The following is a 26272-nucleotide window of genomic DNA, read 5'->3' on the forward strand; positions in this document are numbered from 1 at the left end:
TTCCTCCCTCGGGGGTTCAAAGTCCACCAGCCTAGAGGCCCAGTAGGAAATGCTCCCCAGCCTGCTCCGGCCCCACTCCCTCCCTCTCCTCCCTAGCCTGTGAAACTCCCCCATCCTGAGCCATCCCCCACCCCAGTCCCTCTTCCTGAGCACGGCCTGGAGAAACACACCTGGGGGGTGTCGGAGGAGCGGGGAGGCCGGCCTCTGGGGAGAGGCTGGTGGGGCCCGGGGAGAGCGGTGGGGGTCCAGGCAGGCAAGAAGTCAGTCCCGGAAGCTGGGAAAGCAGCAGATGCTGGCACATCCGAGCCGGGCAGCCTCACTAGAAGGCTGGCTGCCACCCAGCCTCACATAGGGGAGACAAGGAACAGGTTCGGGCCCAGGCACCCATCCCAAACCAGGCCTCAGAGGCACCCGTGTCTGATTCCTGGAAGCCAGGGAAAAAGCACAGGACAGGGGAGCAGGCCCAGGGCTTGCGCTGGTCAGGACCGGAGCTCCTCCACGAGGGGGTGCACCCTCCCAGAGGTCTCTGGCTCCCAGCCCTGGCCAATGTGCGCTTGGCCGACCCGACCCCATCTCTGCTGCCACAGTGACCGCTCCACGACACACACCCCCGGACTCTCCCTCCTCGCCTTCAGAAGGAAGTCCAGGTCCTCAGCAAGGCCCTCCACGACACTCCCCTCCTCCCCACTGACCTCCAGTCCCAGCCCTGCCGTGCCCGGCTCTCAGGCCCATGACCTTGACGACCTCTTTTACATCTCTGGACCTTTTGCTCAGGCTGTCTGTTCTGTCCAAGCAGAATTCTCTCACACAACCAGCAAGCAAACTCCTTCTCAACCTTCAAAACCCAGGCCCGGTTTCTCCTCCGTGAGGCCTCCCCAGATCCATCTCACGCAGTGGTCCCCAAGCCTGGTTGCGAAGCTGGCCCCGTGGCCGAGTGGTTAAGTTCACGCGCTCCGCTGCAGGCGGCCCAGTGTTTCATTGGTTCGAATCCTGGACGCGGACATGGCACTGCTCATCAAACCACGCTGAGGCAGCATCCCACATGCCACAACTAGAAGGACCCACAACGAAGAATATACAACTATGTACTGGGGGGCTTTGGGGAGAAAAAGGAAAAATAAAATCTTTAAAAAATAAAAAAAAATAAAAAAAAGTGTCCCAGCCCCCAATTCTGGTTCAGTAGCAGAGTTTGAAAACTCTGTTTTCAAAGAGCTCAGGTGATTCTGGGACACGTATGGCCCCTGTGATAACTGTCCCCTCGCTAGACTGTGGCCTCTTCTCATCCCAGTGTCTGGAGCACTGGCCCACACACCAGACAACAGCTGCTGAACTGAACTAAACCCAGAAGCTGAGAACCTTCATCTGCTTGGGATCTGCTCACCGTGGAACCCGTGAGGCTGGGCGTCCCCGGGCCTGGGGCTTCCTGCCTGAAGGACGGAGGGCCACGGGCCCCAGTGGGGACCTCTGCCCTCCCAGGTGTTCCCTGCCCTGTCCAGGAAAACCAGAGCGGGGAGGAAGCAGAGGGGATGCAAGCTGGACAGTGGGCCCGACCAGGAAGAGGGACCCGCAGCTACTGTGTGCAGGGCGCCGGACGCCCCCAGCTCTGCCCTCGGAGGCCCTCATGGCCGCCTGCTGGAGACTGGAGGGAGATGGCTCCCAGAAAACATCGGTGGAGCCACAGCAGGAGGAACACGACCAGAACTCAGAGCCCCGGACAGAGAGATGGGAGATGCGTGGCAAGGGCTGAGGCTGGGGTCCGAGAGATCCAGCTCAGACGCCGAATCCCCAGTGGTGAGACGCCGGGCAGGCGTTCAACCTCTCCCTGCCTCCTGTCCTGTCCATCAGATGCGGATGTAAATGAAACGACGTCTGACGATGCTGGTAGGTTCTTAACAAAGGTTCGTTCCCTTCCCAGAGCTCCTGCCGCTCCTGGAGGAAGACGGCTATGCCATTGTGCAGACTCTCAACTGAGTGCAGGCCGACCATCCATCAGAATACCAGCCCTGACCTTTGTGACCCTTGTCTCCCTTGAGATCACAAAATTATCATCTTCGAAATGATAATAGCTGACGTCTCCTGACACTGCCATGCACCAGGCCCTGTGCTGAACATTTTTCAGTTTTTGTTAATTTAATTCCCATAGCAGATGAGGAAAACCAGGCTGAGAGACTGAGGGACATTCCCAAGGCTGCCCAGCTCCTGCACGGGGAGTCACCGGGCTGCGAGCTGGGAAGCCAGGGCAGGAGGCTCCGGCTGGTCCTCAGGGGACCCCAGCACAGAGCAGGTGCTGAGTAAGCAAGTGGCGTGAGCGCAGGGGTGAGTGGGGGGGCACTCTCCCAGGCCCTCCCCAGCCCAGGGCAGGAGCCTCCGAACACAAGAGGGACGACAGGGCCAGCTCCTTCCCTCGCCTGGTGGGCGCCAGACCATTCAATGGGCTTCCTAAGGCGGGAAGGGGGAGAGAGGCTCTGAGAGGCGCACCCTGCTGGCTGCGGGCCGTGGCTGAAGCCTCAGACAATGGAGGCTCTGTCCAGGGCCCAGAGTTGGCGTCCCCTGCCCACCTCCCCTTCCCCTTCGACCTCCCAGGGGTGCCCCTGGGTCAATGACGCCCAGGCAGGACAGGTGGGGAGCAGCCCCCAGGAGGAGGCCTCTGGGCAGAGGGGACCCCTGGGGGCTGTTGCCTGGGAAACCAGAGCCAGCCTGGAGAAGCTGCTGGACTCCTGTGAAGGGGGCTGCTGCCAGACTGGACCCCAGCCCCTCCTCTTTCTCCTCCTCCTCCTCGTCACAGCCCCCAGGCACATTAACCCCTTTGTCCCCAGCGACCCAGCCAGGCAAGGGGAGTCAGGAAGCTGAAGGGCCCAGTGACACCCTCCTACTATTGGTTGAGCTGCCCGCCCTCATCTCCGGAGGGTCCCAGATCCTCGGCCACATCCTGAGTGGCCACTGTGATGGGGCCCCATGGCACACACACCTGGAGGCTGGAAGGGGACTGCACTGACTTTGTGACACGCCTCACCTTTCTGAGCCTCAGTTTCCCCATCTGAAGCCCACCTCTCAGCAATTTCCGTACAGCACGGCTCTAGTATTTTCATGCTGGAACCAAACCCAAGAGCTGGGTGTGTTCCCTCCATTCCATAGACAGGGAAGCTGAGGCTCAGGTCGGCGGAGCGACTTGCCCAAAGTCCCCCGGGAAGGATGAGGTGGGACCAGGAAATGACTCCATGCAATCTGACAGAGCTGCTGCAAGGGCAGGACGGATGGTCCAGGCTGCAGAAATGGCCCAGGCGCAGGCAGAGAGGCCAGAAGGAGCGGGGGCTTACAGGGAGGGCGCCTCAAGGGGAAGCCTGCAGTTGGAAGTGGGAGGGGAGCAGGCACAGGTGGGACCCACCTCCCCAGCTCCCCTCCACCCCAAGCATCTCAGGGAGCCAAAGGCAGGCCCAGGATTGCTCCCGGCCACTCAGCGAGCTGACCTAAAGCCTCGAGGAGAGCCAGGCAGAGGCAGGACTGCCTCATCCTCAAACGCCCGGGTAGCCCAAGTGGCCACCCCAGCAGCACTTAAGGTCCCTGAGTGGCCTGGGGCACAGTGAGACCAGGTCCCACCATTGGAGGACTCGCACGCAGACTGGCGTCCAGCCCCTCTGTGACTCTGACTCACCCTCCCTAGCTCCAGGGGTCAAGCTCACCTCCACCAGCTCACAGAAACCGTCGCTCATCCTTTCCGCCACTCAACACACAGGCCACCCACACCTGCTGCGCTGCTGGGGACCAAGGAGCCAAAGAGAGTCCCAGGTCCCTGTCCTCAAGCAGCAAACAACAGGCGGCCGGACGTACAGACCTGCACCTGCACCTGCACCTGCACGGCAGGGCTGGCCCGCAGGTGACTCCACGCGCGTAAAGTGGGATGAGGGCCTCGCCCCCATTTCTGACCGGGCAGTGCCCCTGGGTCAAGGAGGGCACAGAGCCCACAGGAGCGCGGTGGACTCCAGGCCTGTGTTTCACTCCAGATCAGAGCCGAGGGCAGGGGCTCTGAGGTCAGACTCTACTCAAATCCTATCTTCAGGACCTCCAAACGCTCCCAGGCTCGGGACTCTGACCTCGTCTGGCCCTGTGCCTCCCTGGGCCATCTCACCGGTTTTGTGGCTTTTAAGACCATCTCTACAGCGATGTCGCCAGCCCTCCTGAGCTCCAGACTTCTGCCCAGAAGCAAGCCACTCAGCCTGTCCGCTCCGGGGTCTCCTGGCATCTTGAACTTAACATCCACGCCAAACCGCTGATGGCCACCTCTGCTCCTCCCAGGCTCCCCTCTCACCCGAGGGCAGCTCCAGCCTGCCAGGCGCTCAGGATAAACCCTCGGACTCGTCCTTGACTCCTGCTTTCTCTCACAGCTACATCCTGCCCATCAGCAAACCTCATTGGCTCTACCTTCCAAATACGTCCAGAATCTGACCACTTCTCGCCACTCCCCTGCTGCCGCCCTGCTCCAAACCATCATCACATCTTACCTGGACCGTTACACTAGCCCCTGACTCGTCTGCTTCCACCTCCACCCACCACCCCACATGCTTTGTTCTCGACACAGCAGCCAGGTTACTCCTCTGCTCAAACCCTCAAATGCTTTCCTACCTCCTTCAGAGTGGAAGCCAGGGTCCTCACCTTGACCTACAAGGCCCTATAGGACGTGCTCCCTACTACCTCCTTGACTTCGGATCCTCTCTCCCCATGGCTTACTCTACCCTCATCGCGAGGACCACCGCAGCTCCTCAAACACCCTACCTCAGGGCCTTTGCACATGCTGTTCCCTCTGCCCGGAACACTCTTCCGCAGACATACACAGGGATGGCTCCCTCACCTCCTTCAGGGCTCTGCTCAAAGGTCACCATATCAGAGAGGCCTTCGCCAGCCACCCTCCTTAAAACAGCACACGCATCTCCACTGGGCTTCTTCCCTTGACCCTGCTTTCCCGTCTTTGTGGTATGTAACACCTCCAGACATCTGTGTACTCTAGTTGTTTGTATCAGTCTCCTCCTACTAAAAGGTGGACTCAACAAAGGCCGGGGCATTATCATTGTTGCTCATCACTCTCTCCACGGCCCTGGATGAGTGCCTGGCTCACAGGAGACCTCAACGCACACTTGCTGAAGGAATGAAGGAATCCCTGGCGCCACGCGGCCCAGGGCCAGTCCCGCCACCACCCTCGGGGAGAGGAGCAGGCGGCCAGGACCCGTGGGGCACTCACTCCGGGCTGTGCCTCCTCCGGCCTGAAGTCAGCCTGCGGCCCGGACAGCTCCTCCCAGGACAGCTTCACAAACAGATTCGCTGCCAAGCTGTGCAAGAGGCGGCTCCCCAGAACCAGTGTGGGAAGAGGTCTGGGGCCATCGCCAGGTTGGGATCAGAAGAAGGGGGTGGGGCAGGGCAGGAGGAGGGACTTGGACTATTTTTAAAAACTTGCTCCCAAAAAGTTCACATTCTTGCTCTGATGAGTCAGAAGCATGCGTCCGGGAGAGGGGACAGAACCCCCAAGCCCCACGGGCTGCCAGCCGCAGCCACTCTGGCAGGCAGGTGCACACGCCGGCCCCACCACACAGGCAGGTGAGGGAGCCTGGAGCACGTCCAGCTCTCCAAGGAAGGGGCAAACGGCTTCCAGCTGTGGCCACGGGGCAAGGCCAGGGGCGGGTGCCCCAGGCTGGCTGGCCACCGAGAGTGAAGGGGCCTCCCTTTTAAAGTCCACTGGGGCCCAGGCTGGCTACGTCTCTTTCTCCAGGCCCAGGCTCTGCCTCTCTTGGGGAGGGGGCCGTGCAATTCGTCCCACAGAGAGCTCTGGGCAGGAAGAAATCATCTTCACAAAACTCAGAGCGAAGGATAGCTCAGCCCACCCGACCACGGCAGGGGGAGCCGGACAGGCAGCCTCGAGGTCTCCTGAAACCCAAGCCCCGCACAGAGCTGCAGGGGACCCAGCAGCCTCAGCCACATGGTCCAGGAAAGCTCTGGCTGACCTCTCACAGCGGCCAGCACTTGGATTCAAACCGTTTCCCCTTAACAACGTGCTGCCCTCCCCAGATGCGGGCGTCATTCCAGCCACCTCTGTCCTCCGCACCTGTAAGGGAGATGTGGCCATGTGAGGTCCCACCACACCTGCAAGGCCCATCCCATGGCGAGGCGGGAGCAGCCCCACTTTCCAGAGGAGGACACGGGCTCAGAGAGGTAGGCAGAGAGATTTCTCCATGGTCGAGAAGCTCATCAGAAGCAGATCCAGGACCAGGCCCAAGGTCTGTCCATGCCTTTCTCCTGGAGCTTCCCGGAGCTGGCTGCCTCTCCCTCCGTGGGCCAATGCATCCATCCCATCCCCTCACATTAACTTCAGCCTCTGAGAAGACACTGCCTGGGGCCGCAGGAGGGAGCAGGGGAGCCTGGGCTGGCATGGCTGGGGGCGGGGAGAGTGGACAGGTGGTTTCAACCCTGCAATGGATTGTCCTGAATCTTGCTGTCCTGGGGTGGGGCGACATCCAGGACCATGACCAGCACAGGGAACCCATCCCAAACACGGGTCCTCTTTCATTAGCAACTTTAACGAGAACCTAACTGGTGCCCACCAGCCCTGTAATGAGACTCACGAGGAACCGGATAACTCAGATGCCGCCCACACAGATGCTGCTCCTACGTAGAGACCCTAAGCTCCCTCCTCGTACGCCCTCTGCCCTGGGCGCTGAAACCACACCGGGTGCCATGACTGTGAGCCCACCTGCCTACGTCCCGCTGCCCGGGATGCGGCTGCCTGCCTGATGGAAAATGGGGGGCCCACTGCACCCAGGGTCTGAAGCAGCCTCCAGTCCTGCGGGGGGCCCTCGGGTGCCCCTTTTTGCCACCAACATGCCCTGGGTGTGGCTTTAAGGAGAGTGAGTCCTGTGATCAAACCTGGTTGGGTCCTGGCTCTCCACTTACTCACTGTGACACTAAGACGTCATTTCACCGTTCTGATCCCTGATGCCCTCTTCTGCAGGAGAACCCTAAGAATGCCCACCGCACAGGGCTGTTATGAGGATTAAATGAGACAACAATCCACATAAAGTGCCTCTCTGAGAGCCTGGAATACTGTGGGTGCTCAATAAATGTTTGTCGAATGAATGAACGAGGGACCACCTCTTTCTAACTGGACAGCAGCCCTGGCCTACAAGAAGATAGAGCTGAGTGACTCCACAGCCCTCCCCACCACTGCCCTCCAGAGCCTTCCTGGGTCAGCAAAAGAGAGGTTACAGGGGTGCAGCCTCTCCTGCAGCATGTGACCATGCAGCACCCCCACCCTGGAGGGCATGGGGTGCCCACGGATGTGCTCAGGGACAGTCACCAGCTGGCCCGACCCTGTGGCTAACGCTCAGCTGTGTAAGCCCCCCAAAGTTTCTGCCCACCTCCTGCCCCCTTGAAAGTCGAGATTCCAGGGAGGGGGTTCACAGTCAGGAAAAGGGAGGACCCCAAATGGCAATGACCGAGGCTCAGCGCGTGGAGTCAGGGAGACGTCACCATCCTCTGACCTCATGCAGTCGAGCAGAGGGGGGCCTCGGAGCCGGCTGCAGGTGTACCCCTTTACGTAAAGCACTCTGGCCGGAGAATCAGCCCGGAGAGAGCTGCAAATATTAGGGCGCTTCCATTTCCTTGCTCCACTCAAATCTGTTCTGCTAAACTCAGGGACAGCAACCGCCCTGCAGGCAGCAAACTTACAGTGACCCCCGCATGCCCACGGCTGTCACCCAACACGGCACCAGGAGCATCCTCAAGTGACTTGCAGAAAGAGACCAGGCCTGGGGAGGCGGGATCCAGGACTTTCTGACCCGCTGGCAACCAGCACACCCAACAGGTGCTCAAGGCTAGACGGAGGGCGGATGCATGCACGCTCCTGTGCGCCCCCGCCAAGACTGAGCCTTTGCCGGGCTCACACGAGGTGTGTCCTGCGGCCAGGGTCTTGGTCAGAGGACGGGGACACCATCTCCTTCCACGTTAGGGTGCAAACCAGGGAGTGAGCGACCGAGGTCACATCTCCCACATGGGTACCAGCTGTGTTAGAACTGAGGTCTCCAGCCCCACTCCCTCACTCTGGGAACCGTTAAGCTCAAGAGCCTTCCAGGGGAGCACCGAAAAGCCGGTCTTCGTCTCTCTGGATCCCTCTGCGATCCAACAACCCCCCTTAATCATTCGACAAATATTTGCTGAGCACTACTGCACACCAGGCACCAGGCAAGGTTCTGTGGACTCGCTGAGGAGCAAGACAGTGTTGGTTCCTGTGCTCCCCAAGGCCAGAATCCCGCAGGGAGGCAGCTACCAAACAATTACACAAATCCACCCATCGCCATAAACCAGGATGAGTACTATGAGGCGAGAGAGAATTCCAGGGCTTCACTGAGATTCAGGCAGACGGTCCAACATTCTGATTCGACTCTCCCAGGACTGATGCTGGTCCTGTGTACTCCCTGTGGTCATTGGATGACCTGCCCTCCATCGTACCCACACAGGGCGAGGGGACACGGAGACCCAGCGATGATCCGGTTAATTCTGCAGGGACTCTGCCTCCGTGTGGCCTGTGCCAAGGCACACAACTGCTCTGGCCTCCAGAGGCCCTCCCTCCTCCCAGCGGACGTTTGCATTTGACGCCAAACCAGATCTTCTGCGCCCAAGGAATACAGGACATTGCGGGCTCTTTTTACTTCTTGACTATTTTTGGGAGAGGCAGTATTGGATTTCAAAATTTCCATCCCATCTTGATTTATGCAGCCACAGTTTTACTGATCCATTTAAGGCTATGGTTCTCAACTTGGGGGCAATTTTGTCGTCGCCCTCCCCCCTGGGGGATATTTGGCAATGTCTAGAGACATTCTGGTTGTCACAAGTGTGTGGGGGAAGGGCGCTACTGACATTTAGGGGGTAGAGGCCAGGGATGCTGCTAAACGTCTTACAGTGCACAGGATGGCCTCACAACAGAGAATGACCCTGCTCCAGTGTCAACAGCGCCGAGGAGAAGCCCCGGTCCGAGGGCATCTGGTCAAGTCCCCTGAGGATGGAGAGCAGATACTGGCCCGTTAATGCAGGGTAGTGTTACTGTTATTAGTCAGCGGGACACAAAGACCAAAGTCATGGCCACTGGTTTCCATGGCAGATAAATACGAGGCTACAAGGCTCTCAGGAAACTGCATTATGCTGCGGGCACTTGTTTTTGTGGATTTCCCCGCTAGACTGTGGGGGCAGAGACCACGACCTACTTCTCTGTGCGTCTCCACCACCTGGCCCAGCATCTGGGATACAGAAGGTGGAGGGAGATGGAGGGAGGGAGGGGGAGGGAAGGCAGACTGCAAACTCTTCGAGGCGGGGACCACGTCTGTGCCTCTCCTGTCCTCAGCACCCGACGCCCCCCACACCGTTCCTGGCCCCAAGCAGCTGTCTCCTGAGTGAACGAACACACAGCCAGATGGTGTGCCCTCTGAGGCCAGGCGCTGTGCCCACTCCCCTCTGGGTCCCCCAGCCTAGCCTAGCTCAGGGCTCAACCCTCAACATTTATTACTGGAGCCTCTCCGGAGTGCTGGGCACGCAGCTAGGCCCCGCTGAGCTGCCCCAGGGGGAGACAGGCAGACCCGGCCCCGACCCCCTGGAGCTCACAGTCAGGGAAACCTGGGGTTCCCTGGGAGAGGCCCTGAACCTAACCAGGGAGGGGGGCCGCCCTATCCATCCGTTTAAAGCTCCTTGAAACAGTGAACAAAAGCACGAATAGTTCATGTCTGCAGGGCCTGGGACACCGCAGCAACGAGAAGATGTGAGCAGCACAGAGGGAGGGAGGAAGGGAGGAAGGGAGAAAGGGGGCTTCCAACGGGAGTCAGGGGCCTGCACACTGCCATCGCCCTCTCTCCCCAGCACCCTGGCCCAGGCACACATTCACTCACGACAAATGGTGCTGAGCAGGTGGAAGCCAGAGCCCAGGCGCTGGGCACAGAGAAAAGGCAACGATTCCTCGGGTTGCCCAATGCCACCAAGGAGTGAGTGCCAAAATCAGCAATGGTAACAACTAACGTTCATTAATTGCTAGCTAAGTGCCCAGAGCTATTCTAAGCCCTTCACCCCTATAATTATTTTAATCTTGACAACAACCCTCTGAGAGAGGAACGATTATCATCCCCACTTTACAGATTAGGAAACGACAGAGAGGGTAAGAAAACTGCCCAAGGTCACACAGTCAACAGCCGGCAGAGCCAGGATTGGAACCCAGGCCAGCGGGCTGCAGGGCTGTGCCTGGAACTCCCGCAGTATTTGCTCCTTCAAAGCTCAGCCACCAGCCAGCTCCTGTGCCACCGGGGAAACAGCGGGATGAGCAGACAGCACCACAAGGACCTGACTCCTGGGGAGCTGATGGCACAGGGCCCCTTCGGGGCAGCACACCAGGACAAGAACTGGGGCACTGGCAGGCAGAGCGCTGCATCCCAGCGGCCCCCGGGGAGGGTTCTGGCTGCGCTGCCCCCAACAGAGCCTCAACAAGCAGCCCCTTTGTCCGGGCCCCAGCCCTGGGCTCCTGGAGCAGCTGAATGCACAGCCGTTAGGTCTCAGAGGACATTCTAGTCTGGAACCACCGGAGGCAGGCCCGGGTTCCTACGAACACCCGGGATTCACCCAGACCACTCCAGCCCCCACCCTGGAGAAGGCCCCCGGGCAGGGGCAGCCTGAGATTCACTGTGCCGACCAGAGCGGGCATGGCCGCGTGCCAGCCACTGCCTGAGCCAGCGCCCTCCCCCTGCTGTGGCAGAGGGTGACCATGACGTCAGACCAAGCCTGGAGGGACCCCCTGGGCTTGGGGCATTGATTCCTCTCCTAACCTGGCTCCTTAAAAGGGCGCCCACTGATCCGAGCAGCAGCTAATGGCTGGGGTACCTCCTGAGATTCGCAGCTTTGACCCCGCCATTGTTTCTGAGCCAGGCATTCTGTATTTTCCCACAATCAGTCACTCTCAGAAGAGAGGGATCTTTGAGAGGCTGAAATCCAACCTGTCAGCCAGAGCAAGAATTCCTTCTTCTTTTTCTTTTATTTTTTAATGTGTGTGAGGAAGATTGGCCCTAGGCTAACATCTGTTGCCAATCTTCCTCTTTTTGCTTGAGGAAGATTGTCACTGAGCTAACATCTGTGCCATCTTCCTCTATTTTACGTGGGACGCCACCACAGTGTGGCTTGACGAGAGGTGCTAGGTCTGCACCCAGGATCCCAACCTGTGAATCCTGGGCCACGGAAGCAGAGTGCGTGAAATCAACCACTATGTCACGGGACTGGTCCCCAAGAATTCCTCCTTAAGGATCCTAACAAATGGGTGAGTCAGAGCATAAGCTTTGAAACCGGGCAGCCCTGACTCCAAACCCCAGCCCCATAACCAGAAAATGTATGACTTGACCTCCCCAAGCCTCAGTTTATTCATCTGTAAACTGGATGTAAGGACACTCCGAGACCCAGTTAAGTAACACACTCATTCATTCATTCAACGCACATTAATGAAGCACCCCCACGAGTCAAATACTATTCCAGGCGCATGGGAGACATCAGCTGACAAAAGAAAAGGGCCCCCTCCCTGGGGGAGCTTGCTGAGCTCAGCCCTGTGCGCAGAGTGGGTATTCTGAAAGTGCCTGAGTCACCGTCCATGTCACACTCCCATTTCTGCACTCCTCCTCTGGCAGAGTCACTGTCCCACATTAAAAGGTCTGAGACCTGCCCTCATCTCGTCCCCTGCAGCTTCTCAGAACACAGCTCCCGCCTCCCGCACAGGAACCCGCCAGCTGTCCTTCCTTCCCCATGCCAGTCACACCCCCACTGAGATGTGCCCCAGGCTGCCATTGTCCCTCTTATCAGTCCAGCAAACACATCCTGGGTGTCCACTCTGTGCCGGTGGTGGACGACCCCAGGACATCGCCTGGGTCACAGTTCCTCCTTACAAAGGTTGGGGAACATGTGGGCACGTGGCACCCTCAGCTCACGACCAGGGACGCTAACTCACATCGCCAACGTACACGGGAAAATCAACGCTGTCCCTCCAGAGGGAGCCTACGCTCTTTCCCGCTAAGTGTGCAACCAAAGGGACAGTAATTCACGTGAAATCCCAGGCCCTGCTCTGACCGGCCGGGATAGACTAACGCTCACCAAATTCTGAGTTTCTATTAAACCAGGAGCCGTGTGGGGAGCCCCCCGTGTTATTTCAGGAGCTCCTCGATGCTTCGAGGTGGAGATCCAGGGCCCACCTGACTCCCACTCAACCTCGAGGCTCCCGGAGGCCAGTGTGAGCCTGCCTGTCTGCAGCTCTTCCTGCAATATCTAGCACCATCGCTGGCATCTAACAGGTTTCACTAAGTATTGATTGGAATGAAACAAGTAAGAAAACTGAGTGAAGTAAAGTGACTTGCCCAAGGTCACGCGGCTGGAGAGGCAGCCAGCCGAGCGACAGACCCAGGTCCGTGCAGCTGTGATGCCACGCTGGGCCTCCCTCGGAACTTCCCCACGGTTGAGCACCTGCTGTCCAGAAGCTGCCTGACAGGAGCTCCCCCAGCAGGCTTCCCAGGGCAGAAGGCACTGCTCCTCCAGGCCCCAAGAAAGGCGAGGTGAGTGCCACATGAGACCTTATTAGGGAAAAGTAGAAGGAAGGAAATAAAAAGTGCCCTGGCTAGGAAGGGCCAGGCTTGTGAGTCATGTACCCAGAATATTCCATTCATAGTTGGCTCCTGCGCAGGCTGGAGAGGCCAGGGGGCCCGACGGCCCCAGGGACCCCCTGGAGGCAGCTGAAGGTGCACGATCAGGGTCAGGTGGGCCTCGGGCTGGGGGTCAGCCTGGCTCTGCCACCAATTCCCACCAGCATCAGACAAGTCACCTCCCTCCCAGGTTTCTGCCTGTCTGACCGCAGCCCAGGGCCGTGCTGGGGCTGCCTCTGCCTACAGGGCTGGGCGGAGTGGGGATGAAGGAAAAGCGGGTAGTTCCTTGTCTTCCCAGCCAAGCTCAGCCCCACACCCCACACGCCCCGCTGTGGAGCAGACAGCCAGCCCACCCGGTCTCCGGCTGCCTGCAGACCCACCCATGCAACTCCTGGGCTGCAGGCACCACGGGGAGCAGCGTCCACTCACCTTTCAGACATGCTGATCACTTTCAGCCTTACAAGACTGAGGGCCTGAGAAGGGACGTCACCCCACCGAGCACCGGCTCTGTCCTGGGGTCTTTGGGAATACCAGCTCCCTTCACCCCCGCAACGGCCAGATGAGGCAGGAGTTACCATTCCCATCATTCAGGGGAGCCCCTGGGGCCGAGCGGGGCGAGGGCACCCGCCCAAGATCACACAGATAACAAGGCTTCGAACCCCAGGCCTGAAGCCTGAACCTGTGTTCTCACTCCCACTTGCGTATCAGCTCGCAGAGGACGGGGACTGCGGCTGGGCCATGGGTGCCCCCGTGTGCCTCGTACACAGTGTTCAGGACAAGGCTTGTTGGGTCGGGCAGGTGCTTATCCCAAACCCCACCCAGGGGCCCAGGGAGCCTCACACATCCTGAGCTGGGAGAGCTCTCCATGCTCTGCCTGCAGCCTGCTGCACCCCGGTGTCCTGGGCCTGGGTCTGCCTGCCAACCCGGCCTGTCCCCACCCTGCAATAGGGGAATCTGAGGCCCAGGCCAAGAGGAGCCAGAAAGCAAACCTCAGCACCTGTGACACACACAGCATCCTGGTGTGGCCCTGACAGCAGCAAGGAGATTGCTGAGGGTCCAGGGTGCAGGGAGACCCTCCTGGTTCCAACCTCAGGTCCAGCCTCATTAGCTGTGCAGACCTGAGCAGGCCTCCTGCCCTCTCTGTGCTTCGGTTTCCTCCGCTGTAAAACAGACACAGCAGCCCCTGACCGTGGACAGTGATGGCAACTAAACACGGTCACCTGGCATGGAGGAGCAGGGCCTTTCTCCCCCTGGAAGGCGCCTGCTTCTCCTGGCCATCAGCGGGGGTGGGAGGCTCAGAAGCTGGCAGTCCCCCGGGCAGCTAGCCCAAACAGGGTTACATTCAGAGCTGGATTTCCGGGGTTAATATTTACCTGCTGTGACTCAAATCTTCTGGGGCATCAGCCATGCCCGAGTCACTCGGCCCTGAGAATGCAAACCAAGCAGGGACACGCGGTGGGAGGGGAGGGGCGCTGAGTCCAGGACAGGCGTTAGAAGCCGGGTCTCTCCGGGGCACCCAGACCCAGCCTGGCTGGGCAAGCAGGCCCCTTCCCGCAGGGCCCCTGCTGATTAAGTCCAGCCCTCGGCCGCAGCCCCGCTCTGCAGCCCCGGAGCCCCAGTCATGCGACAAGCACTTGCACGGGATCCCGGCACCCAGTGAGGGCATGTGAAAGGGAAGGCTGGGGCCCGGAGAGGCGGCCCTGCAGACTGGGAGCTGGGCCCCGGAGCCTGTCCACACCACCCTCAGCAAATGGCGATGTCTCTACCTGCTGGGACCCAAGTTTTCCGGCCTCAGTAATAAGCCAACGCGGAGAATGAGCCATCAGACCCAGCGCTCCTCCCAGACACCCTCTGGGGCATCAGGCCCCGTTTCACAGAGGAGAAGCTTGAGCCAGCTTGCTGGGGTCTCTATAATTAGAGAGAGGTGGGATCCGAACCAGGTCTTCTGGCTCCCGGGCCAGCAAACATCTAACCACCCCTCAGGACGCCCCCAAAGCCCCACATTTCAGAGAACGTTTACGGGTGTTTGCCGAGTGCCAGGCACCGCTCTTCACACACAACCACACTCTAAATCATTCCAAGAGCCGGACGAGGCAGAGGCTGGTGCTACCCCATCTGATGAGCTGAGAAACAGAACTAAAATACAGGGAGGTTCAGACACCTGCCCCAGGACACACAGCTGACAAGAGGCAGAAGTGAGAAGCAGAACCAGGCAGTCTGATTCCAGAGGCCAAGGCTCTTAGCCACCACTGCCTCTACTCACCCCCCCACATTACTCCATGTCCCTCATCCCCCGAGGAAGGCAGCGCCCTTGAGCTGCAGGAGAGACCCACTGTTGGGAAGAAGTCATGGACTGGCCAAGGTGTCACAAACGCCATGGCCTGGGGAGGCCCCCTCGGTGTCCCCTGCCACGCTCCCTGCCCAGCCGAGGGAGCCTAGGTGACAGTGTCATTCCCCCCCCCGCACCCTGTCCAGGGCCCCACAGGGGCACAAGCTCCTCAGCATGGTCCAGAAGGCCATCCTTTCTGATGGATCACCCCACCCCCCATGTCCCCATTCACCAATGACAAATGTTTGCTGAGCACCTACTGTGGACCAGGCTCTCGGGGGAAGAGAGATGGAAAACCAAAGACAGAGCTGAGCTCCCGGAGTAGAAGGGCCTGAGCACAAGGCCCGCCCTCCCAGGGGCACGACCCTTCCTGGGCCTGGAAGCCGTGCCCCACTGCGTCTCCTGGGACACTCTCACCTACATTTTGAGCCTTAACACAAGCCGACTTCAGGGAATCTTCCACGATGCCCACCGGGAGAGCGGGTCCCTCACCCCTCTGTGCACCTCACACTCTGGACTGGAATCACTTGCTCCATTTTCTGACTCCCTCACCAGACTGTGAGTTCCTTGAGGGTAGGCACAGTGTCTTTCACTTCTGTCTCTCTAATAATCAGTGCAATCCCAGCACACGGTAGAGATTCAGGAAATGATGGGTGACTGGGTGGATGGACGGATAGATGGATGGATGGATGGAACAGATGGATGGATGGATGGACGGACGGACGCACGGACGCACGGATGGACGGATGGATGAACGGATGGATGGATGGATGGACAGACGGATGGACGGATAGACAGATGGATGGATGGATGGATGGACAGACAGACGGACGGATAGATGGATGGATGGATGGATGGACGGACAGACGGATGGATAGATGAATGGATGGACAGATGGACGGACAGACAGATGGACAGGTGGATGGATGGATAGATGGATGGACGGATGGGTGGATGGATAGATTGACAGATGGACAGACGGACAGATGGATGGATGGATGGGTGGATGGATGGATGGTTGGATGGAGGAATGGATGGATGGGTGGGTGGGTGGGTGGGTGAGTGGGTAGATAATAAGTGAATAAGCAAATGAACAAATGACAGGAGTCCATAAATAGTGGCCAGAGGTCAGTGGGCTCAGGGCTTCACTTCGATGTGGAATTTACTGGAGCTCAGCTACCCAGGAATCCAGCTTTGCCCCAGGTATTTAGTCTGACCCAACCATCCTTTAGACACGTTTCCCAACCCGGCGAACACTCCCAAGTGATCACTGTCTATCTCCTTCACCAGGTGTCGCACAGGTGACATGACGTCCGAGACTGTGTCTGGCCCAACAATCACGTCTTCCATGCCTTCCCCTGGGCCTGGGCCATCAGGGGCTGCACGAAACACTTGTTGAATGAATGACAAACAAATGAACAAAAGACTTGGGGAGCTTTTCAAACATGGAGATTTCTGGGTCCCAGCCGATGTGTGCTGTTGCAGAATCTGTAAGGGTGAGACACAACAATTCCTACTTTGTTCAAAAGCTTCCTGGCAATTCCAGCCATCAGCCAGGTTGGGGAAACACCAGCTTGTGGGGAAGAGGAGTGGCTGGGGGCTGAAGGCTGTGCCTGCGCACGAGGCATCTCAGAACAGGGCACAGAGAGCACCCCCCGCCCACCCCCCCCCCACAGGCCATCACTCTCCTAAACGTTTTTCAGTTCAAAGAGTCTAACAGCCTTTTTCCAAATGTGGCCCCTGAACTTTCAACTTCAGAGCCACCTGAGTGAGGGAGAGTCTTTTTAAAAGTAGATTTTGGGGCTGGCCCCGTGGCCAAGTGGTTAAGTTCGTGCGCTCCGCTGCAGGCAGCCCAGTGTTTCGTTGGTTCGAATCCTAGGCGCGGACATGGCACTGCTCCTCAAAGCACGCTGAGGCAGCGTCCCATATGCCACAACTAGAAGGACCCACAACAAAGAATATACAACTATGTACAACTATGGGGCTTTGGGGAGAAAAAGGAAAAAAATAAAATCTTTAAAAAAAAATAGATTTCAAGGTCCCAACGCCAACCTACAAACTTAGAGTCTCTTGGGGCGAGGCCCGAGAATCTGCATTCTTCGCAGGCTGTCTGGGCGACCCCAACACGTACGAATGGATGGGAATTACTGGCTCGCGGGTTCCCCAGGGCGCTGGCACCACCTGCTTGTGTCTGGTACCTTCACGCACACCTGGCCTTCTGAGAGAGAAGTGCTCCTGATGAGACATCTTGGACGACTCCAAGAAATCCAGCAAACCAGGGTGTGAGGCCAAAAGACGGCAATGTGCCCACTCCTCTGAACATCGGCCCTGAAGGGAACCAACAAACCATGACCCCTTGCCTCTTTCACAGATGGGGAAACTGAGGCCCAGAGACGGCTGTGTTTTGCCCAAAGTCACAAGAGTGAGTGCAGTAGGGATGTCTCCCCAAAACTCCACGATCAGTCCAGTGTCTGAGTTTAAATGTTTAAACAGTCCTGAGCGACCACTGACGTCAGTGAATCTGCACGCTTAGGGGAACACGTGTCCTGAAATATGCCATAGGGGCTTATGGGGAAAAAAGGGTTCAGTGGTCAAAGACTATGGAAAAACTAGCAGAAATCTCCCTCCCGGAGTTTAACAATACTCAGCATGTTAAAGGCACTGTAAAGTCCTGCAATTTCAGTGTCTGCTTAAATCATGAAACAGATGAAGAAAGTTGGAGGCTAAGAGGGGTCATGTGCCTTGCCCAAAGTCGCAAGGCTGGGAAGTGGGGGCAGTGGGACCTGAGCAAGACAAGAGCAAGACAAATGCCCCCAGAGTCCACGCTGGTGACCAACGTGCTTAGTCTTCTGTGAGATGATTCCTCTCGTTTATTATTATGGTTGTCGTTCTTGTTCTTCTGATGGGAGGGAGAGGGTGGGCAGCGGCAGGGCCTGGGCAGGAAGTCACGCCCAGGAGAGTGGCCAGGAGGTGAGGCTGAGGACCCAGCTTCCGGAACCCTCTTCTGTTCCCGGCTCTGCCGCCAGTGGCTGCATGACCTGGGGCAAGTCACAGCCCCTCTCCAGAGGACAGGACGATGGCCCATGCAGAAAACTAGGCGCGTGGATGACATGATCCCAGAAGGCCCTCCCAGCTCTAAATGAGTCTCCGACCCCATCAGCCTCCCCTCAGCTCCTCTTCCCTCCCCGACAGCCACCTCTCCCTGCCCCCAAGTCCCCTTCTCTGGGAACAGCGGAGGCCTGCGCTCCGGGGCTGGGCTGCCGGCCGGCATCCCTGGCCAGCGATGGACTAGCGCTGCTTTTGCTCTTCTGCCATCGTCCCTTCACCGTCCTCACCGCGACCCACCCATCCTGCATTTCCACACGGGCCCCTCGTCGCCATTTCTCAAGGGTGGATGGATGGGGTGAATTTCCCCGTCTGGAGCCCCGGGGCCGGTCTGGCCGGGAGCCCCGAGCGATGGGACGTGATCGGGGGTGCGCCCCGCACGCACACGCCCGGCATCACCTCTGGGCTTTCCAGTTGGGCTCTCACAAAAAGGTGAGTCTCTACGGGACCCTCGGGAGAGCTCGCCGCCCTCTCTGCACCTCAGTTCTCCCGTCGACACGGAGCTAACGACACTCACCTCCCGGATGAGCATGCAACTACGTGACAGGCGAAGCAGCCAGCGCGGGCCCGGCACGCAGCGGCACTGAACCGACGCTGGTATCACGATCTGCTGCCTAACCAGCGCCCTCCAAACGGTTTTCTCAGTTCAACCTCCCCTGGTCCCCCGGGCGACAGAGGACAGGAAGTAGGAACCAGCGGCAAGAATCTGACTCTTGCGGACCCCTGGGAAACTGAAATCTTACACTCACGGATGATCAGAACTGAGACCCCAGGTTCTCAGCCTGCCCTTTTTTTTTTTTGAGGAAGATCAGCCCTGAGCTAACATCCGCTGCCAATCCTCCTCTTTTTGCTGAGGAAGACTGGCCCTGAGCTAACATCCGTGCCCACCTTCCTCCACTTTATATGTGGGACACCTGCCACAGCATGGCTTGCCAAGCGGTGCCATGTTTGTACCCAGGATCCAAAGCGGCGAACCCCAGGCCGCCAAAGCGGAACGTGAGCACTTAACCGCTGAGCCACCGGGCCAGCCCCTCAGGCTGCCCATTTTGCAGAAGAGGAAACTGAGGCTGAGGGTGAAATCAGGGACAGGAAGAAATGTCGCCAAGCTCTCCTGGTTGTCCGAGGAGGAGGTGGGATTCAAACCCAGGTGCTGGGCTCCCAGTCCGCTGCTCTCCCTGAGGCCCTGGGGCAGTGAAAAGAGCAGAAGGTCCGAGACGCTGGGATTCTGGCCCCAAGTGGCTGTGGGATGATGAGCAAGGGGCTTAGGCCCACTGGAGCTCCAAGGCTTCCTGATAAAACTTAAGGGGTTGGACCAGATGGGGTGTCCCAAAGTGGAGCAGGCAGAATGCTGGAGCCCCATAAGATTCTCTCAGGAGATCTGCCAAGGAAGGGCTCGGCTGAACAAAGTTTAACAGGGACCAGAGGGGTTTCAAGAGAGGGCTCCAGAGTCACATGGATCGGAGTTCAAGTTCTGCCATTTACTAGCTGTGTGACTTTGGGCAAATTATTTACCCTCTCTGTTCCTCCGCTGCCTCCTTCATAAAATGAAGATAATAACCATATACACCTCACAAGATTGCCACAGAAAACTGAAAGGAGATAACATGTGGTGCCCGGCACACCCTGGGCCCTCAGCAAACACCGGTTATGTTTTCAATCGTTCGTGATCACATTTAAATTGTCCCTACTTCAGAGATGACGCAACCAGGACCCCAGAGAGGCAAGACACCTGCCCAAAGCGGCAGGGCTGCAGGGGAAGGGCTCTGGGAGCCACTCCCCATTGCTCCTGGCCCCCCCCCCCCGCCGAGAACGAGGCCTCCGCCTGGCACCTGGAAAACACAGCTGCCCTCCCAGCGGGGACCGCCTCCCTCACTGGCCACCCGTGACCTAGCTGCAGACACGCCCATGGGGCTCTGGCTCCAGTAGGGCTGTGTCCCAGCCTCCAGCAGCCAGGCTCCTCCTGCCTGGAGGCCCCACCCGTTCTCCGAGCCTGCAAAAGGGTAACATTGAAAGGCACAGGGGACCTGGGGATGGCGACATCCAACTGGAGCCTCCCTTGAGCCCCTCCATGGGTTACTCACCACCACCTGCTTGTACCCTGGAGACTCAGGATATTTCACTCAAGGGACCAGACTGAGCCTGGATTACCCTGTTAAGCTGTGTGACCTCAGGTAAGTTGCTTGACTTCTCTGAGTCTTGGGAACCTCTTTAGAAAAGAGAGAAGAGTAGAGATTGGGAAGCACTAAGAAACAGCAGGGTTCGCAGAATGACCTAGGAATCCAAGAGGCTAGAACAGCCTCTAAAGGTCTCCCTGATGTCCTCTCGTAGCTGGTGCGTGCCTGCTGGGTGGCACGTCACCTCCCGGGGCCTCCCTCCCCTGGGTAAAGCGAGGGTAGTAACAGCACCTGCACCTCACTGATCGTGGGGACTCAGTGCGCTAATTCTCCCAGAGCGCTGGTCAGTGCCCGGCCCATGCCCCAGCAGCCCAGCGCCGGAGAACATGGGCCCCTCGGAGTCGAGGCACGAGAGCTTGGCCCCACTGTGCCATTGCAGACAAACCACTGACCTCTCTGATCCTGTTCCCTCCTCTATACAAAGGTGCTAAGGAGCACCTGCTTTCACCGCCCTGGGGACACAGCCATCTCTACCCGTTCTCTTAGTGGCTGCAGAATGGCCTCTCCCGGGGTGGGCGGTCTTGGTGGGAATGTACCCCACTATCCCCTGGTCAAGGTTTCATTGAGAAACACGAGGCTATCAGATGGGACGGTCCCCAACGTCCCATCACAAATAATCCAAATCTACCCCATCCTCCCCCATTTCCTAAGAAGCATCCTTGCTCCCATCACGGTCAACCCCTCACCCCGTCACGCCCACACCATCAAGCTGGGTACCACTCTCACTCAATTACCTAAAGGTGCGGCTCCTGTGGCTGCCCCATGTGTCTCGTTCCCTCTCCAGGAACAGTCCTGGCCACCAGCACAAACCATTCTCCTGGGTCCCCGACATCACCTCCAACCGAGACATCTTTTCCTGGCTGCTTTTCCCTTGTCCGGCATCTCAGACGCTGTCTCCTAGCTCACTTCCCACCCCCGCAGCCCACTCCCACCTCGGCCTCCAGCCCCATCACACCTCCAAAACGGCCCTTACCAAAGGCCCAGACCAGCTCTGTGTCGCCAAAACCAGTGGCCACTTTTCTGTCTCATCTTAGTCGGACTCTGAACGGCCTGCCGCCCTGCTGACCCCTAGCTCCCATCTGAAACGGTCCCCCGCATCAGCTCCCTGACACCCCACGCTCCCTCCTCCTCCCAGCATCCTGGCTGCCCCTGCTCGGGCTCCTCTCCTGGCTCCTGCCCTTCACCTGACCTTGGGAGGTCCCCCTGCCCCATCTTTATGCAATGACGCCCCAGTTTGAATCTCAGCACAGGAGCCCCAATCCCTCCCCTGGACTTCGAAGCAGTCTCTCAACGTGACCCAGTCCCAGACTGGACTCCTGGATTTGCCAAAAACCACGCTCCCGCCCACTCCTAACCATCTCGCTTCATGACACCACCCCCCCAGCCCGATAGTCAAAAGAAGATTCTGGAAGTCACACTTGAGTCCTCTTTTCCCCTCACCCACTGTGAACGATCTACCAGCAATTCCAGCCAATCCTCTCTCTGATGTATAACCCGAAACCAACCCCTTCTGTCCAACCCCACGGCCACAACTCAAACCCGAACCCCGCCCCCGACCCGCCATCCCCTCCTCCGGGCCCTGCAGCCCGTTGTCCCCTGAGGATCCGGTCAGAGCCCACAAGGCGCCAGGGTTGGGGGGCATCAGTGAGACGGAGGCAGGCAGCGCGGGTTCCCTGCGGGCAAGGCCCCATCTGACCTACCCTGTGTCCGTCCCTCACCCCACAGCACCTACCCCAAGGGCTTCCACAGACCAGGCGCTCAGTCAGTTACAGAATAAATCATCTGGGAAAGGGGAAACTTCCCAACAGAGTTATTAACAGCTGAAATCTTGGAATTGCATTTCATTAATAAAAGTATTTATGTGAAATTAAAAAGAAAACAAATCTGCAGTGGCTTCCCGTTGCATCTCCATTAACCACCCCAATGGCCTGCCCGGATCTGCCTGCCCTGCAGAGCCTCCTCTCACACTGCCCTCTCCCCGCTTCCCGCTGCAGGCTCGAGGCTTTCAGTTGTTCAAACAGGCCAAGGTCATTCCAGCCTCAGGGCCTTTGCATGTGCTGACTCCCTGCCTGGGGGGAAGAGGGCTCCTCCTTGTCATTCAGGTCTCAGCTTAAATGTCTCTCTTCAGAGAGGCCCCGACCCCTCCAGCTAACAAATTCTGCACCACTACCCCTCACATACCCTCCCGCCACCCCCAACCCGGCCCCCCCAGGTATGCCCCTCACACCACATTAGGTTGTTTCCTTCTCAGGAAGTATTGCTTGAACACAGTTACTTTATTAATTTGTTTGATTTGTTTGTCTCCTCCGCTGTCACATAAGATCTATAACAGCAAGGGTACACCCCATGGTAACAGCCAACACTGCTAAGCTCTTACGTGGGCCAGGCCCGGTCCCCAGCAGCCTGCTTGGACTTTCTCATTAAGCCCTCATGCCCTGTGACACAGTCGCTAGTATTAACCTCATTTGACAGATGAGGAAACTGAGATACAGAGGGCAGGTGAGCCGCCCAAGGCCCAGCACAGAAAGAGGGGCCACAGGGAACAGGGTACCATCCACCCCCCAGCCCAGCACAGGCCTGGCCCTCTGTTGGCCCTAAATAGATACTCGCCAAACGAGCAAACCAACCCCCCAACAAATGAATGAGACACCCCACAACACTGGGAGGTTGTCTTTGGGTGGCGAGATAAAGGGTGATGTTAATTTTCTTCTGTCTGTATTTTCCAAGTTTTTGTCAATGGTCAGGCAACACTTGCATAATTTAAAGTCAAACAAACTCTTATTTCGAAAGAAATTTAAAGGTTCTGGGTAATGTCTGGGTTCAGGAATATTTTTCTTCAATTTCCAGTGACTGTTACTCCTCTATTTAATTTAAACCATTGTTTTTCTAGGGAAATTGAATAAAAAGCCCGCATCTTTAAAGCTCTGCTCCAAGTCCACCCACTTCAAACAGTGCAGCAAGGGGAGTCGCGGGGGCTGGTCGGCCGGAATTCAGGGAGAATACCAATCAGGCAGCCTCGGGGAGAGGGTTTCTGCAGGGAGGCCAGCTCTCAAGAAGGAGGGGTCCAGACCCAGACATGCCACCTCGCCCAGGGCCCTGGGTGCCATCACAGGCAGGACCCACCCCAGACCACCTGCACTGCCCTGGACCTGCAAAGAAGGTAGGGGGGCGTGGGCCAAGACCACCCTTTCAACAGACAGGTTGGTGGGAAGATGAGGCCCTCGGCAGGGGGCTCAGCTCCAGGCTCTGACCAAGAGCTGGGCCCGCCCTGTGCTTCCGGCCAAGTGGTCAAGTGTCTTCCTATTTCCCACAGCATGTGGGTCCTGCTGCCAGGGGCCATCGAAAGCGCAGTGGGGCCAGGCCCTGGAAGGACAGGCACTGCTCCAGGGTGCGGAGGGTGACAGCTGGGCTGTGGGGCAGACAGGACGGGTTAACCCGTGCTGCAGCCACCCCTCGAGGCTGGGCAAGCAAGATAACTGACGTGGGGCTCTGCCTCATGGGGCAAAACGGGGATGACACAGCCCACCTCTCAGGCGACTGACTGAGCAAGCCCCCAGGAGCAAGGTGCCTGTGCTCTGTAAATACGAGCCATTATTATTAGCTCTTTCTGACCCAGGCCAAGGGGCCCATCTGGATGCTGGGTTCTATTCGAAGCCTTGCCCCTAAGCCACAGGGCGAGGAACCAGCCTTGAGGGTGAAAACCACCTGTGCTGAATCTTCCCTCCCTCCCCTCCTCAAAAGGAAAGGGGAAACAGGACTGGAAAAGATCTCAGGGCCCACCGGGTTCGAATCCTGCCACTTACAAACGTGTGGCCTCGGGAAAGTCCCTCAACCTGTGACTCAGTTTCCGCATCTATCGGGGGGGGGGGGGGGGGAGAACAGCTCCTACCTGCAGGATGGGTACGGAAATTAGAGGAACTGACAAATGCCTGGCACGTATGGGCATAAGGTAAACGTGAGTTGTCTCTAAACAAATCAGCCCTCAATTATCTGCCTAAATGAAGGGCAGGAGTAAGAGGGACCGGAAACACTGGGTAAACTAAACCCTAGCTACATTTTCAGCTTTGGCTTTTCTGGTATTATTGGGGGGGTGGGGCGGGGGGAGCAGCAGACTCCCCTTCCCAATTCTGTTTTGTTTGGCTTGACAGTAAAATGGAAATCTTTTTTGAGATGCCAGGGCTGCAGCAGCAACAAGCTAGGGGGATAATAAGAAATCTTAAAGATGTGGAGCGGGGATGGTGGTGCACAGAGCATGATGCCCCGGCAGGCGAGCCTGGGCAGGTTCCTCTGCTGGTACCGGGACGATGCTGTGCCCCTGACGTGAGGAGGGCGCAGCCCTTCCGCTGCTCTGCCACGAGCCCTGCAGACTCCTGGTCCACTGATACGGAGCCAGACTGAACTCCCAACGGCTCACGCCTCTGAGCCTCTGCACATGCTGTTCCTTCTACCCAGACCCTTCCCCTCTCCCTGCCCCATGCTCCTGCTATACTCCGCATACACCTCCACTGGACATGACTGCACACAGGTCCATTTCCCAACCAGAGCTCGGGGCTGCACAGGAACTACCACGGCCTGCCCATTCCACAGTCTGGCTCTACTCTCGTAGGCTGTCCCTGAATCCAGACGGACGGGTCATGCCCACCATTGCCTAAGCCACCCCTGGACCAGTCTAGCCGCCAGTGTCCGGGACACCATACTTTCACAGCGCCCTGCCATCTGACCTGTCCACAGTCTGTCCTCAGGCACCCCTGCCACCCTGGTCTGGCACCACCATGCCTGAAACCCCTTGAGTGTTGTTATTCAACCAATGGCCATCAGGCTCTCAGTGAACTGAACCCGACTGTCATCCCATTTCCCCTCTTCCTGGTGCGTGGTAACAGAACTCAGCTTCTGGAGTCACAGCTCCACTGTCACTATAAATTGAGTGACACTATAAATTGTTATAAATTCAGGGCAATTTACAACGCCTACCACCACAGCAGGCCCAGCCCCACCCCTGCCCCTCTCGCTCTGCCCCAGTGAGGACCCTAAACCAGCCAGAGAGGGGTGTCACACCAGAACACAAGCTCCAGGGAGGGGCTGCGCCCGAGTTGCCCACTGCTGGATCCCCAACCATGTGCTGGTAAATGTTTAACAACTGGCTCTTCAGGGGGAAAAAGAAAACCCTGATTTGCAGTGTTTCCCAGTTTCTGTGGTGTAAATACTCTCATTACGGCCAACTTCAAGCTACCGAGGTGACATCACTGAACACAGAGCTGGGAAGAGAAACGCAGCAGCGTGCCAGGATGTCCATTACATGTATATACACACACGAAAGACACAAAACCCACAAACACGTCGGTAATAGTGAAATAAATGGGAAGCACTGTATTTTGAGTTTTATCACCCTTGTTTTTAGTATAATGTATTTAACTGTAAATTTATTTATTTAGAGTTTTTTTATAATGGCTGTGTTTAATGGCCAGCTCACAAAAATCCCTAAAATTTAGCAATCGGCACTCATGCTCTGGCACAAACTGGCTCCAGCAAAGCCCGGCCAGGCCCGGCACAGCTTCGGCAAGGACGGTCACTCCTGGGAGCTCGATCAGACCAGGACCCCAAAGGAAGGTGGCTCTGATGCCCTCCCCGGAGGCAAAGAGAGACCAAGGAGCTCTCCAGGGCTGCCTGGCCAGGAAGGAGCTGAGCTGGGGCCGAGACAGCACAGTCGGGTGGAAAGAGAACTTGGGCCCACTCAGTTGTCCATGGGTCTGATTCTCCTTCCTGGACACCTGCACACCCCTCGAGGGCAAGGAGAATGGCTCATTCACCACTGTGGAGACGAGATGGGCGATGAGAATACCAACAAGTCCCTGAAGACAAGCTTGCAGAAGAAAGCAAGCACCCAGGGGCCGGGCCGGTGGCGCAGCGGTTAAGTTTGCACGTTCCGCTTCTCAGCGGCCCAGGGTTCACCAGCTCGGATCCTGGGTGCGGACATG

The 26272-nt window shown here is 57.9% G+C and overlaps 1 protein-coding gene across 27 annotated transcripts in view; it reads right to left on the reverse strand.

Moving 5' to 3' along the window:
- Window positions 1-26272, reverse strand: part of ARHGEF10L (Rho guanine nucleotide exchange factor 10 like) — a 153585-nt gene that overhangs the window by 108231 nt on the left and 19082 nt on the right. The window contains exon 1 of one of the 27 annotated variants that reach the window (XM_070601245.1): window positions 5234-5360. The exons of 25 other annotated variants lie outside the window; for them this stretch is intronic. The gene's annotated coding sequence lies outside the window, so the exon portion shown is untranslated. Of the gene's footprint in view, window positions 1-5233; window positions 5361-26272 lie in introns of those variants that run through there. One more of the 27 variants, XM_070601094.1, reaches the window with a different exon arrangement.

This window comes from Equus przewalskii, chromosome 2 (genome assembly GCF_037783145.1).
Source record: "Equus przewalskii isolate Varuska chromosome 2, EquPr2, whole genome shotgun sequence".
Classification (NCBI taxonomy): domain Eukaryota; kingdom Metazoa; phylum Chordata; class Mammalia; order Perissodactyla; family Equidae; genus Equus; species Equus przewalskii.